At 38.4% G+C, this 15,409-nt stretch overlaps 1 long non-coding RNA gene across 5 annotated transcripts in view; it reads left to right on the forward strand.

The window, feature by feature from the left end:
• LOC147369591 (uncharacterized) overlaps positions 1-14,490 on the forward strand; it is a 676,540-nt gene extending 662,050 nt beyond the window's left edge. For all 5 annotated transcript variants that reach the window (XR_015168516.1, XR_015168514.1, XR_015168513.1 and 2 more), the window contains one exon: positions 14,312-14,490. This is a non-coding gene — a long non-coding RNA (uncharacterized LOC147369591). The remainder of the gene's footprint in view (positions 1-14,311) is intronic.
• Positions 14,491-15,409: the final 919 nt, after the last annotated feature.

A 15,409-nucleotide genomic window follows, 5' to 3' on the forward strand; every position in this document is an offset into this window, starting at 1 on the left:
GCAGGCAACACTGGATACAGGAAGGTCAAGTAAGAGATGATGGCATAAACATAAGTGAGGAAAAGAGAGATTCTAAAATAAAAAAGAAAGAAAGAAAGAAAAAGAAAAATTGCAGTGGAGGAGCAGATATTAATAACAGGGTATATTTTAGAGGTATTTTGGTAAAGTTATGTTAGCTCATTGGAGGTGGGAGTTACCCAAAAGAGATGGAGGAAACCTGGGTCCTAATTTGGCCATCAATTCATGTATGATTCTTGCACACCTCCTGCATTGTCTCCCAGGACTTTGTATTTGACTCTGAGGTGTAAGAAGCCATGGAACCACTTGATATCTACCCATGCTTATTACAGAAGTAAAGAGGAGTTAGTGCTCTATTGTGGAAGAAAGTCAGTGGATAAAGCATTCCCACTTTCTTTCTGAGAGTAGTTTAAAACACTTCTAGGTACCCGCTTGATAACATATCTTGATAACACATTTTTGTTCTGCCTCTCTCTCATTCTCTGCTTCATTACTGAACCTTATTCCTGTACCATGGCCTGCACTCCCAACAAAAGAAGTAGCAATAATTCGTTGCCTCAGTCTTTGCCTTCTGGGAACCCTGGATAAATTGCCATTGTTATACTGAGCATTTTGTGATCATTCTACTATATGCAAAGTATTGTGCTAGATGCTAGGGATCAAGCAATGAATCAAACATAGCCACTGCTGTCACAGGCTGAGAGTCTATGTCATATAGAGACAAGCAAACTGACAATTAAATACAGTATTATAAGCACTCTGATGGGGATATGTGGTTCTATGGAAGCACAAGAGGACCTGTCTTAAGAAAAAAACTGGAAACACAAGATGAGTTGGAGGCATTATAGAAGCATTCAAGTCAGGACATCTAATAGGCTAATAAGATTTGGGCTAGAGAATTTATTTGGGATTCAGTAGTTTATAGCCAGTCTTTAAAGTTGTCAGAATGGATGAGAAGGGAAGAAATTATATGAGATAGTCCTGTTTAGGGAAGAGAAACATCAAGGATTTTGTGTCCTTGAACATCAAGAATACAAAATCAATACACAGAAATCACTTGCATTTCTCTATACTAACAATGAAAAATCAGAGAAATTAAGGGATCAATCCCATTCATCATTGCAACAAAAAGAATTAAAGATCTAGGAATAAACTTACCTGAGGAGACAAAAATGTACACAGAAAATTATAAGACACTAACGAAAGAAATCATTAAAAGCAGAGATATTACTTTGCCAACAAAGGTCCATCTAGTCAAGGTTATGGTTTTTCCAGTAGTCATGTATGGATGTGAGAGTTGGACTGTGAAGAAAGCTGAGCTCTGAATAATTGATGCTTTTGAACTGTGGTGTTGGAGAAGACTCTTGAGAGTCCCTTGGACTGCAAGAAGATCCAACCAGTCCATTCTGAAGGAGATCAGCCTTGGGATTTCTTTGGAAGGAACGATGCTAAAGCTGAAACTCCAGTACTTTGGCCACCTCATGCGAAGAGTTGACTCATTGGAAAAGACTCTGATGCTGGGAGGGATTGGGGGCAGGAGGAGAAGGGGACGACAGAGGATGAGATGGCTGGATGGCATCACTGACTCGATGGATGTGAGTCTGAGTGAACTCCGGGAGTTGGTGATGGACATGGAGGCCTGGCGAGCTGCGATTCATGGGGTCGCAAAGAGTCGGACACGACTGAGCGACTGAACTGAACTGAACTGAAACTTATAGAGTTCCCTTATATATATGTTATTACCTTTCCCTTGCTGTTTTTAAATATTCTCCCTTTATCTTTAATTTTTTCCATTTTAATTATAATGTGTCTTGGTGTGATCCTTTTTGGGTTGATCCTATTTAGGACTCTGTGCTATCTGGATTTAGAAGTCTATTTCCTTTCCCAGTTTGGGAAAGTTTTCAGCTATCATGTCTTTTAAAAATTCTCTGCCTCTTTCTCTATCCCTTCTCCTTTTGGGACTCCTTTAATGAAAATGTTGATGTACTTGGTGTTTTCCCAGAAATCTCTCAAACCATACGCATTGCTTTTTATTCTTTTTGCTCTTTATTGTTCAGCTTCAGTGATGTCCACCATTCTGTCTTCCACCGTATTGATCAATTCCTCTGTATCATTTAATCTACAGTTGATTCCTTCTAGTGTATTTTTCATTTCAGTTATTGTATCCTCCCTGTCAGTTTGGTTGTTCTTTATATTTTCTAATTCTTTTTCAGAAGCTTCTAACTTCTCATTCTGCCCATCCATTCTTCTCCCAAGTTCTTTGATCATCTTATGATCATCATCTTGAATTCTTTCTCAGGTAGATTGCCTATCTCTTCTTCACTTAGTTCTTCTTCTGGGGTTATATCTTTTTGGGGTTATATCTTGTTATATCTATGTTTGGAACGTTCCTCCGCATCACATGTTGCCTAACTGGCCGTGTTTATTTCTATGTATCTGGTAGGTTAGTTATGTTCCCCAATATTAGAAAAGTGGTCTTTTATAGGAGATGTCCTGTGTTTCCAAGCACCAAACACCCCTTTGGTTGCCAGAGCTGTATGATATAGTGGCACCTGTAGTATGGGCTGCTTGGGACCTGCTGTTGACAGGTAGAGAGCTATGAGGCAGCTGGCTGTGGCACCCAGGGATCCCCGGGGCTTGTGCTGGCTCACTGGTCGGGGAAGTTGAGACCCAGGATTTCTCAGTGCTGGTGACTGTCTATTAGCTGTCAGGTCCTGGGGTCTAGCTACAAGGCTCCAGGATACCAGAGCTTGTGTCAGACCAGCAGTAGAAGCTGTAATTTGAAAGGAGCCTAGGGAAGACCTACCTGATGATCTTGAGTTTCTAAGAAAGGCATGAGGAACCTGTGGGACATAGAAACTGCCAGCAGCTATTTTGGGGAGCTTGTTCTACTACATAGCTACTGGGGCTGTCAAGTACAATTTTGGAATCCTCCTTCTAGCTTATTAGCCTCAGGACCCAGCCTGAGACACCACTATGGGACCAGGAACTAGTCCTGGTCCCATGCTAGACCAGGGTCCAGTCCATCCCAGAGCTGGTACTGGCCTGCTGATGGGTGGACAGGACCTATAGTATCCTACAGACTGTAGGGCTGTGGTGACCCTGGAGCTGAGATTCACCCAGTGGTGGATAGAGCTAGTCTCAAGGCTACAGCAGGCTTGTAGTGGGTGAGACTAGGGATCCCAGGGTTGATGCCTTCCCACTGTGGGTGGATCATGGCCCCAGGGTTTCTGGCTACAAGGTTTCAGATCTAGTGTCTGTACACCAGTGTGTGTGGGCTGCTCCTGGGCCCTCTGGAGGACAAGGCCATGTCCAGGGGTGGCTGTGGGCTCAGGGTTTCTTAGGACAGCCTCTGCTAATCAGTGGGATTGTGTCCCACCCAGTTAGTAACTTGGCTTGAGCCATCCCAATACTAGTATCTATCAGCTGTTGGGTATGGGTAGGGTTGGGTCCTGAGCCTAATTAACTAGAGAGAGGATTTCAGAATTACACTTGCCAACACAGATGACCACATGATAGAACAAGCGCCCCAGAATGGTTGCTGCCAGTGTCTGTGTCCCACTGGTAAGCTCCATTTGCCTCCTGCCTTTCCCAGAAACTCTTCAAGACCAGCAGGTAGGTCTTCCCTAGACTCCTTTCGAATTACTGCTGCTTCCCTGTGTCATGGAGCATGTGGGCTTTTGTTTGTTCCTTTTAAGACTAGAGTCTCTGTTTCCCACCCACTGCCTTTCAAAGTCAAACATTCTAGGGGTTTTGTCTTCCCAGTGCAGAACCTCTAGGCTGGGCAGCCTGATGTATGGCTTAGACCTCTTGCTCCTTGAGAACCTCTGCATTTATTCCAGCCTCCTGTTTGTGGATCACTCAAGCCAGGGCTATGGGTCTCGATTATATCACAACTCTATCCCTCCTACCTGTCTCACTGTGGTTCCTTCTTTATATCTTTAGTTGTAGAAGATATTTTCTGGCAGCTTCCAGCGTTTTCATTGGAAAAGGAGTTGTATAAATAGTCATAATAATGATGTGCCTGTGAGAGGAGGTGTTCTCTGGGTCTTTCTATTCCAACATCTTGGCTAATCACTGCAAGCAGTAAATTAAATAATGTGCTTTAAGCACAGTGCCTGACATAGAAGAAGCATTAATAAACATCAGTGTTTATTATATTTACTTGCTAGAATATAATTTTATAAAATTATGATGCCAGTGACAGAGAAAACCAAATAATATGATAAGCAAACAATTTGTTAAATATTGCACATTTAATTGTCTTGATGAGGGTACACTACCATACTGTTTCTGTCTTTTAAGTGAACTATTTGAGCTTCTTCTGTTATTTACTCATTCACTTTGTTAGAATGAGTAAGTAAACATATATATACATTTTAAATATCTTTGTTTTTTATTTAATTCTTTTTTAAAAAATTTAACTCTACCATATAAGAGTCTAAGATATTTGGGAGTGAGGCTGGGGGAGGAAAAATGAAGAAAACTCATTTTGTACCATGTGTATCATGGAAAATACAGAAGTTTTGGGGTTTTTTGTTTTGTTTTGTTTTGGAAAAAGAATTTTCTTTCTGTTTGTCTTTCATGAAGATAAAAGTGTTTCCTTGACATGGAGAAAACATTAGGCATTTTATATTCCTGAAGTCCATCACATGCCTTTCATCCCCAAGTTCACGAATAACTTATCTTCAGAGTGGGGAAAGTTTCTCTTAACTTCCTATGGAGTAAAGTCTATACTTACACAACCACCTTTCCCAGAAATCACCTATATCTCTCCTGTTCATCTGGGTGATGAATACCTGCTTCAGAAGATAACTGAGTGTATTACCTGCTTATTCTCAGTTACCATAACAAGTCCTCCCCCCAAAGACTCCATGATGACTGAGCTGGAACATGAATCATGACCTATGGCAAAGGAAACTCCTTTTCATTTTTCACACAAAATGTGACAACAAATAAATTTCATGATGTTTTAAGTAAGAAAGATAAAAGATGATAGATGTAGAAATTTCAAGAATAAAGACTATTGTATAAAGTCTATTTTCACCTAACTCTTTTGAGGTAGGTGATAACCAAAAAATTGCATTCATATGTGATGTTCAAGTAAATTATGCCAACAGACAGATGATTTGAATTAACCAGATATTTTAGTGTCATTTTAGTGACAGTAATTTTCAATATTTTTTTCATCACCAACACGCTAAAAAAAAAAAGTCATACTGTCATCAGTAACAAAGGCTCTCACAACATTAATTCCCAGAGATATTTGGAGTGCATACATCAGAGGTGCAATAGGGAGGCTGGTCACAGCTTTTGTCATTTCCTCTCCATTCTGGTTCTGATCTGGGAATTAATTTTGTTAGAAAAGAAGCACGTATACTCTAAAATATCAAAGCATATATTCTATACTTTAAGTCCTACTATTTTTAGTAAGAAAAATAGATGCAAAATTAAGGGCTTCCTAACCATGGAGGCCATAATACACAAACAAAGATGTTGGGACATATGCATTTTTCTGTGCTCAAGGTTCAAAACTTTCATAAGGTTCTCACAAAGTCTGTCTACCAAGAAAACTGTTTTAGTGGTAAGAACATGGAGTTCAGAGACATAAGGACTCTATCCAAATTCAGCTCTGCAAGTTACCACACAGCAAACTTTCATCTATTAATTATTCTCTCTGAGATTCTCTTTTTTCATTGCTGAAATTGGAATAATATCAAACTTGCAAAATTGTTGTAAAAGTGGAAAAACCCTGTAGAAAATGTCTAGCACAGTTCCTAGATTTATAAGATTTGGGGAGTATGTGAGCTCCCTGAGAGAAGAAGCTCAAATATTTCACTTAAAAGACAGAAGTAGTATGGTAGTGCACCCTCATTAAGACAACTAAATGTGCAATATTGGAAAATTGTTTTCTTATTGCTGGTCTCCATAGGTTGCCCAGTCTCCACCATGGTTCTCTCATTTTGATTACCTCAGAAATTCTGTCATTATCTATCTGCCTTCTCATTTGACATTTTCTCTGTGTAACACTCTTATGGGCCCCAAATTCAAAATCTAGATGAAAATGGTCTGAATACTTAGTCATTAGAATCATTCTGGTGAGTTGAAGTCCCTCTGGCTTCATTTCTTTTGGAGCAGTATTTTTTCCAAACTGTTACACACACACATTCTACTCCCCATGGAACAACAAAGAGATTTGTGTCAAACTCAGTTAATTTTGGATTTGTTTACACAAACCGGAAATTGGGAAATTGAGGAGAACATTGGGAAGTGCAGGGACTTAGGGGAGGCATCAAGCCAGAAAGCTGAGGGTTGAGGTCGCCTTAAACCACAGTTAGCCAGTGGCCCTGTAAATTATGCCTGCCAACCCACTGAGCAAATTGAAAATCTCAAACAGATCAAGCAGGAATGTGAAATGTGGCCAGAGAGAACTACAGCCACAGTACAAACAGGAGTGCTGCTCAAGAATTGTTCATGGTACAGTGATGCTAATTTCAGAAAAGCATTACAATTAAGTTGGCAGGCTAAATGATAGCCACATTCAGATGAGTATAGCTACCAGACCTAGGAGAGAAAAACAACATCCAAAGAGATTGGCTGCTAAGTGGAGTATTTCTGAACCATGCAGACAGGGAAACAGTCTAAGATTTGAGAGTCTAGTTGTCCAGGTATAGTTTCTTAGATCTACCTTCCCCTTAGGGATTTTATTCACTGTCAGAATCTCTTAACTAGAAGACATTTCTGAGTCCCTCTCTAGACAGAAACATAAGGTGCTTACGATTTTCACCATGTTTTACCCACTAGTTAGTTCTCTTTAGTATATATTGAGGCAGCTTATGGTGTGATTTTGCCCTTGTCCCTTGTTATATTTTATTTAGAATAAATATTTTTAAAACTATATCAATACACTCACTTTGGCAAGAGTTTTTATGATGAATGGATGTTGAATTTTATCATATGGTTTTTCTGTACCTATTGAGATGATCATATGGATTTTATCTTTTGTTGATGTGGTGTAGCTCATTGATTTTAATATGGTGAACCATACTTGTAAACTTTGGATGAATCCAGCTTGGTCATGTTATATGTTCTTTTTTTATGTGTTGTTGGATTCAGTTTGTTAATATATTGTTGAGAATTTTTGCATCTATATTTATCAAAGATATTGGCCTATAAGTTTCTTTTATGGTAGTATTTTCATCTGGTTTTGGTGGCTTCATAGAATGTCTTGCAGAATGTTTCCTCTTCTTCAGTCTTTTGTAAGATTGTGAAAAGGATAAGTATAAATTCTTCTTTGTATGCTTGGTAGAATTCACATGTGAAGCCATCTGGTCTTTAAATTTTTGTAGGAAGTTTTTTATTCTTTGTGATAGATTCTAGTTCATTTCTAGTGATAGGTCTATTTAACTTATCTATTTCTTCTTTATTCACAAAAACTCTTACCTAAGTAGATATAGAGGGAACATACATCAATGTAATAAAAGCTAGTTATAATAAGCCCACAGCCTATATAATACTCAACAGTGAAAAACTTAAAGCCCTCCTGCTAAAATCTGGAACAAGGATGTCCACTCTCACCCCTTCTATTCAACATAGTATTGGAAGTGCTAGCCACAGCAGTCACACAAGAAGAAGAAAGAAAATTTATCCAAATTGGAAGGGAAGAGGTAAAATTATCATTATATGCAGATGACATGATACTGTATATAGAAAACCCCAAAGACTAAAACTACTAGAACTAATAAATTCAGCAAGTATCAGGATACAAGATTAACACACAGTAATCAGTTTCATTTCTTTATGCTAACAGTGAAATATCAGAAATGGAAACCAAGAAACCCCCACAACCTTTTAAAATCACACCCCCAAAACTACTTAGGAATAAACCCAACAAAAGAGGTGAAGGATTATATGCTGAGAACTATAAAACATTAATAAAGGAAGCTGAAAATGATTCAAAGAAATGGAAAGATATCCAATGCTCTTGGATTGGCAGAATTAATATTGTTAAAATGGCCATACTACCCAAACCAGTCTACAGATTTAATGTGATCTCTATCAAATTACCCATGATGCTTTCATGGAACTAGAACAAATAATCCTAAAATCTATATGAAACCATAAAAGACCCAGAACTGCCAAAGCAATCCTGAGGAAAAAGAACAAAGCAGGAGGCATAACCCTCCTAGACTACAGACAATACAGTAAGTCCACTACATACAAACCTTCAAGTTGTGAGATTTCAAAGATTTGAACTTGCATTCACATACCCAATCACATAAGGCATGAATGAAATTGCAGCTTGCCCTCTGTCTCCTATTGCTGACAATCCTTCAGCTGTACCATCTCCTACCCCTTCTCCTTCTAGTCAGTAACTCTTCTTGCTGTTCTTTTAATGTCAACCCTTATATGCCAGCTGTTGTACTGTACAATGATACTTTTTAAGGCACTGTACTATAAGATTAAATATGATATCTTTATTTTTTGTTTTTTATGTATTACTTGTGTAAAAAGTTTTATAAACGTATTACAGCACAGTACTATATAGCTGATTGTGTTAGTTGGGTATCTAGGCTAACTTTGTTGGACTTATGAACAAATTGGACTTAAGAACATGCTCTTGGAATGAAACTCATTCATATGTAGGGGACTTACTGTACTACAAAGTTACAGTAATCAAAATGGCATGGTATTGGCACAAAAATCAGACATATGGATCAATGAAATGGAACAGAGCACCCAGATATAAGTCCACACACTTACAGTCAATTCATCTTTGGTAAAGGAGGCAAGAATGTACAATGGGAAACCTTGTGGTTGTGGCTACGACTTCCAATACTATGTTGAATAGAAGTGGTAAAGAAGATCCTTCAGCAAGTGATGTTGGGAAAGCTGGACAGCCTCATGTAAATCAATGAAGTTAGAACACATCCTCTCACCAAACACAAAAATTAACTCAAAATCTTAGACTTAAACACGACATGACACCATAACACTTCTCAAAGAAATCATAGGCAAAGCATTCTCTGACATAAATCATACCAATATCTTCTTAGGTCAGTCTCCCAAGGCAAAAGAAATAATAACAAAAAATAAACAAATGGGACCTAATCAAACCTACAAACTTTTGCATAGCAAAGGAAACTATAAACAAAATGAAAAGACAACCCATGGAATAGGAGAAAATATTTGCAAACAAAGTGACACAGGATTTTAATTTCCATACACAAAAAGCTCGTATGCCTCAACAACAAAAATACAAACAACTCAATCAAAAATTGTACAGAAGACCTAGGCATTTTTCCAAAGAAGAAATACAGATGACCAACAGGCATGTGAAAAGATGCTCAACATCACCAATTATTAGAGAAATGCAAATCAAAACTGCAATGAGGCACTATCTCACATAGATCAGAATGGCTACCATCAAAAAGTCTACAAATAACAAATTCTGGAGAAGGTTTGAAGAATGGGAACCCTCCTACACTGTTGGTGGGAATGTAAGTTGGTGTAGCCAATATGGAAAACAGTATGGAGGTTCCTCAGAAAACTAAAGATAGTTGTCATATGATCTGGTAACCCCACTCCTGGACATATATAGGTACAAAATTATAATTCAAAAAGATACATGCACCCCTGTGTTCATAGTGGCACTATTCACAATTAGCCAGGACATGGAAACAAACTAAATGTTCAACAGATAAATGGATAGAGAAGATGTGGTACATATATATATTGGATGACTCAGCCATGTAAAAGAATGAGATAATGCCATTTGCAGCCACATGGATGGACTTAGAGATTATAATACTAAGTGAAGTAAGTCAGAAGGAGAAAAATAAATACCATATGACTTCCCCGGTGGCTCAGATGGTAAAGCGTCTGCCTACAATGCAGGAGACCCGAGTTCAATCCCTGGGTTGGGAAGCTCCCCTGGAGAAAGAAATGGCAACCCACTCCAGTATTCTTGCCTGGAAAATCCCATGGACAGAGGAGCCTGGTGGGCTACAAGTCCAGGGGATTGCAAAGAGTCAGACACAACTGAGCAACTTCACTTTCACTTTCTTTCTTTCATCACTTATATGTGTAATCTAAAATATTACACAAATGAACTAATCTACAATCCAGAAACAGACTCACAGATATGGAGGACAGACTTGTAGCTGACAAGGTGGGGGAGAGGGGTGATAGGGGAGGGATGCAGTAGGAGTTTAGGGTTAGCAGATGCAAAGTTTATATATGGATTTTTTATACATGAATGGATAAACAAAAAGGTCCTGTGTATAGTACAGGGAATAATCATAATGGAAAAGAATACGAAAAAGTAAATATCTATATCAGTCACTTCAGTTCAGTCACTCAGTCATGTCTGACTCTTTGAGACCCCATGGACTGCAGCACGCCAGGCTTCCCTGTCCATCACCAACTCACAGAGCTTGCTCAAACTCATGTGGATTGAGTCGGTGATGCCATCCAACCATCTCATCCTCTATCATCCCCTTCTCCTCCTGCCTTCAATCTTACCCAGTATCAGGGTCTTTTCAACTGAGTCGGCTCTTTACATCAGGTGGCCAAAGTACTGGAGTTTCAGCTTCAACATCAGTCCTTCTAATGAATATTCAGGACTGATTTCCTTTAGGATTGACTGATTTGATCTCCTTGCAGTCCAAGGGACTCTCAAGAGTCTTCTCCAACACGACAGTTCAAAAACATCAATTCTTCAGTGCTCAGCCTTCTTTATAGTCCAACTCTCACATTCATACATGACTACTGGAAAAACCATAGCCTTGACTCTGCGGACCTTTGTTGGCAAGTAATGTCTCTGCTTTTTAATATGCTCCCTGTGTGTGCTTAGTCACTCAGTCATGTCCGACTCTTTGAGACCCCAAGGACTGTAGCCCACCAGGTTCCTCTGTCCATGGGGATTCTCCAGGTAAGAATATGCTGTCTAGGTTGGTCATAACTTTTCTTTTAAAGAGCAAGCATCTTTTAATTTCATGGCTGCAGTCACCATCTGCAGTGATTTTGGAGCCCAGGAAAATAAAGTCTGTCACTGTTTCCATTGTTTCTCCATCTATTTGCCATGGAGTGATGGGACCAGATGCCATGATCTTAGTTTTTTAAATGTTAAGTTGCTTTTTCACTCTCCTCTTTCACTTTCATCAAGAGGCTCTTTTAGTTTCTCTTCACTTTCTGCCACGAGGGTGGTGTCATCTGCATATCTGAGGTTACTGCTATTTCTCCCAGCAGTTTTGATTTCAGCTTGTGCTTCATCCAGTCTGGCATTTCACCTGATGTACTCTGCATGTAAGTTAAATAAGCAGGGTGACAATATACAGCCTTGATGTACTCCTTTCCCAATTTGGAAACAGTCTGTTGTTCCATGTCCGTTTATAACTATTGCTTCTTGACCTGCATACAGATTTCTCAGGAGGTAGGTAAGGTGGTCTGCTATTCCCATCTATTTAAGAATTTTCCACAATTTGTTGTGAACTACACTTCATGGGAAATAGATGGGGAAACAGTGGAAACAGTGTCAGACTTTATTTTTCTGGGCTCCAAAATCACTACAGATGGTGACTGCAGCCATGAAATTAAAAGACGCTTACTCCTTGGAAGGAAAGTTACGACCAACTTAGATAGCATATTCAAAAGCAGAGACATTACTTTGCCAACAAAGGTTCATCTAGTCAAGGCTATGGTTTTTCCTATGGTCATGTATGGATGTGAGAGTTGGACTGTGAAGAAGGCTGAGCGCCGAAGAATTGATGCTCTTGAACTGTGGTGTTGGAGAAGACTCTTGAGAGTCCCTTGGACTGCAAGGAGATCCAACCAGTCTGTTCTGAAGGAGATCGGCCCTGGGATTTCTTTGGAAGGAGTGATGCTGGGGCTGAAACTCCAGTACTTTGGCCACCTCATGCGCAGAGTTGATTCATTGGAAAAGACTCTGCTGCTGGGAGGGATTGGGGGCAAGAGGAGAAGGGGACGACAGAGGATGAGATGGCTGGATGGCATCACTGACTCGATGGACGTGAGTCTGAGTGAACTCTGGGAGTTGGTGATGGACAGGGAGGCCTGGCATGCTGCAATTCATGGGGTCACGAATAGTCGGACACAACTGAGCGACTGATCTGATCTGATCTGACACAGTCAAAGGTTTTGGCCTAATCAATAAAGCAAAGTAGATGTTTTTCTATATTTATGTAGACAAGTAAAACTGAACCACTTTGCTGTATGGTAGAAATTAATACAACATTGGAAGTCAATTTTACTTTAATAAAAATCATGTCTATATATGTATATAATCACAAAAGTAAAAAAGATGTATTTGTATGACTTAAACATGATTTTATCTTATTTTCTAAATTTTACTGTCTCTACAATGAACATGGGTTAATTTTATAGACTGCAAAATAGATATTAGTACATACAAATTTATGTACATTTTTATTATATCTAGGTTTCAAAATGTAAACAGCAAAATGACTGAAAAGACAAATACAAAATGTTAATACTGGCTATATTTCAGGGTAGTAAGACATTGGTGATTATTTTTCCCTTTTTTGTTTTTACAAATTTGTCCTTTTATTAATAATTTTAAAAAGTAAATTTTATGGTGTTAATACTGCAAGATGCCTTCTTAAGGCATTTCAGCTCACTGTGTTTGGTTACCTGGACTGTTCTGACATTTTCCACTGACTTTACGTTAAATAATTATACAAAAGAACATCTCTCAGAGTGTATTCCTTAGAACACTAAGTTCTTGGGATGTTAATAGTTGTTTATAAAAGAAAAAATGTCATGGATAGGTAAATTAGAGAAAGCTGGGTTACCAAAGTTAAACACATTAAAACTCAAAAAAAAAAAAAAAACAGCTTTAATGTACTAGAGGGGCCCTTTGCATTCACATGCCAACCTCAGACTAGCTTTACTTTTGAAACTGGATTATGAAACTCTTTTCTTTGAATAACAGGTGGGATTATTCTTTAAAGGAATACAACTTGGAGAAGATTGATATCCCAGCTTAAGCAAGTCTAGATATCAAAATATGAACATTTTATATCTTTATATATTACATATATATTTATACATAATTTTAAAATTGATTAGTTCTTGTATTAAAAACATTCATTATAGATGTCCTTTTAAATGTCCCTTTTGCAGGCAGGGTGGCTCAGATGGTAAAGACTCTGCCTGCAGGTTTGATCCCTGGAAAGATCTCCTGGAGAAGGAAATGGCAACCCACTCCAGTATTTTTGCCTGGAAAGTTCTATGAACAGAGCTTGGTGGGCTAAAGTCCATGGGGTTTCAAAGAGTCAGACATGACTGAGCAACAAATGGTTTTCCTTAATGTAGTATAAAAGTGTCCAGTTTATAAAATGTTGGATTTCATGTCTGATTTCTTTTCTACATGATATTGCTTCCAGAGCGTTGTGAAATAGCTCCATTACAGCATTTTTATCAATGCATTGTATTTATTTCTTTTCATAGAATTCTTTACCATAATGATTCTCTTGAGATCAGGGATGTTCTCTTAGTATTGTTGACATATTACAGGTGTGCAATAAATATTTACTGAATAGATTAGTGGTGGTTTATTCACTAAGTCGTATCCAACCGCTATGACTCCAGACTGTAGCCTTCCAGGCTCCTTTGACCATGGGAATCTCCAGGCAAGAGTACTGGAGTGGGTTGCCATTTCCTTCTCCAGGGAATCTTCCCAATCTAGGAATCAGACCCAGATCTCCTGCATTGCAGGCAGATTCTTTACCAACTGAGCTATAAGGGAAGCCCATTGAATAGATTAATTAGATATTAACTCAAGGTACATAAGATTCTTCAGGAATAAGAGAGGGAAGGCTAGCGTAGAGTCTGCAAATTTAAGAATACTTTATTTTTTAAGTAAGAAGAATAAAAGAGTGCTTTGAATATACAAAAAAAGAACTCACAGTTGAATCAAATTAGCTTGATAAAAGTCCTGGAGGAAAATGAAACTGACAGGGCAGGTTCTCCAAATTAGGTGTAAAACTTCTCTTGAACCAAGACTGTAATAAAATGTAATGAAAATACTTGGAGCAGAGAAGACAGTAGTATCTTCAAGAGATGTGTATTTTAAGATGTGGTCAAATAGTCCATTAAAATGAGAAGAGCTGAAGGCATAGGAGAAAAAGGGACTTACATTTAAAGACTGAAAAGGAAAATGTGGCCCTTGGCAACCTAGATGCTTATTGAGGTCAGCTTGTGGACTTTTTCTGAATCCCTGATTGCTCTTTTTCTTGCTTATGCTTTGCAGATTCTCCGTGGAGGCGGGGCAGGGAATCCACTGAAACTTGTGGTGATATAACTGGGAGACATTATTTCAAATGGATGTGCTGCTATGATTGATTTCAATGATTCTGTTTGGATGTCAAGACAATATAGCTAACAGTTGGGACAGAAGAATAAATGAGCCACCTCTTCTCTTTGAAATCATCTCACTTTTGTCATCTTGATGGGCTTTACATTTTAGTTTATCAGTGTATCTGTCCAGCTCTCACTGTGTCATAGAGACAGAGTTCTGCCTGTGACATAGCTGAGGTAAACCTTAAAGTGACTCAGATAAAGAGAAGACATAATCCCAAGTGAGTAAACACTTTCTCTGCACCCCTTTCCCTCACTTTGCCTTGTGCTTTTGAATGTTTTAGTATCCAAAATATCACAGGATGGAAATATAAGCAGTGCTCTCATTGGCAAGAATGATACCCCAGAGCTTACACAGTTGGTTGAAGATTAAAATTCTCAATCAGACTCTTCCTTCTTTTGCCCAAATAGTCATGTGATACAAAAATTATAAGGCTATTTTTATTATTAAATACTATATTTGCATAATTGCTAAATCCTCAAACCACCTCTACAATTATCTATAAAATATAGCATTTGGTTTATAGATGAGACAACAAAATCCATGAGAGAAGAGTCTAGATTGGCCAACTACAGAAGTAAGGCTTTTCCTGCCACCTTAATCTCTGTGACTTAAACTTATTGGTGTTTTGTTTGTTAAAAAAAAAAAAAAAAATCCAGCTGGCCAAAACAGTCTTACAACTCCCCTTGGCTTCACTAAACTTTAGAGATATAAAGGGAACATATCTCAATTTAACAAAGGCCATTTATGACAAACCCACAGCTAACATCATAATGGTAAAAAGCTGAAAGTCTTTCCCATAGGTAAATTCAAGAATAAGACAGGGTTGCCCGGTATCACCACTTCTATTTAACAGAGTATTGAAAGTTTTAGCCGCAGCAATTAGCAAGAAATAAATAAATTACAATTATCCAACTTGAAAGGGAAGAAGTAAAACTGTCATGGTTTGCAGAAGACAGGATATGTTATATAGCAAACCTTAAAGTCTCA

This window comes from Bos grunniens, chromosome 7 (assembly GCF_055505025.1).
Source record: "Bos grunniens cultivar Pamir isolate PY7600 chromosome 7, Bosgru_T2T1.0, whole genome shotgun sequence".
NCBI classification, from domain to species: domain Eukaryota; kingdom Metazoa; phylum Chordata; class Mammalia; order Artiodactyla; family Bovidae; genus Bos; species Bos grunniens.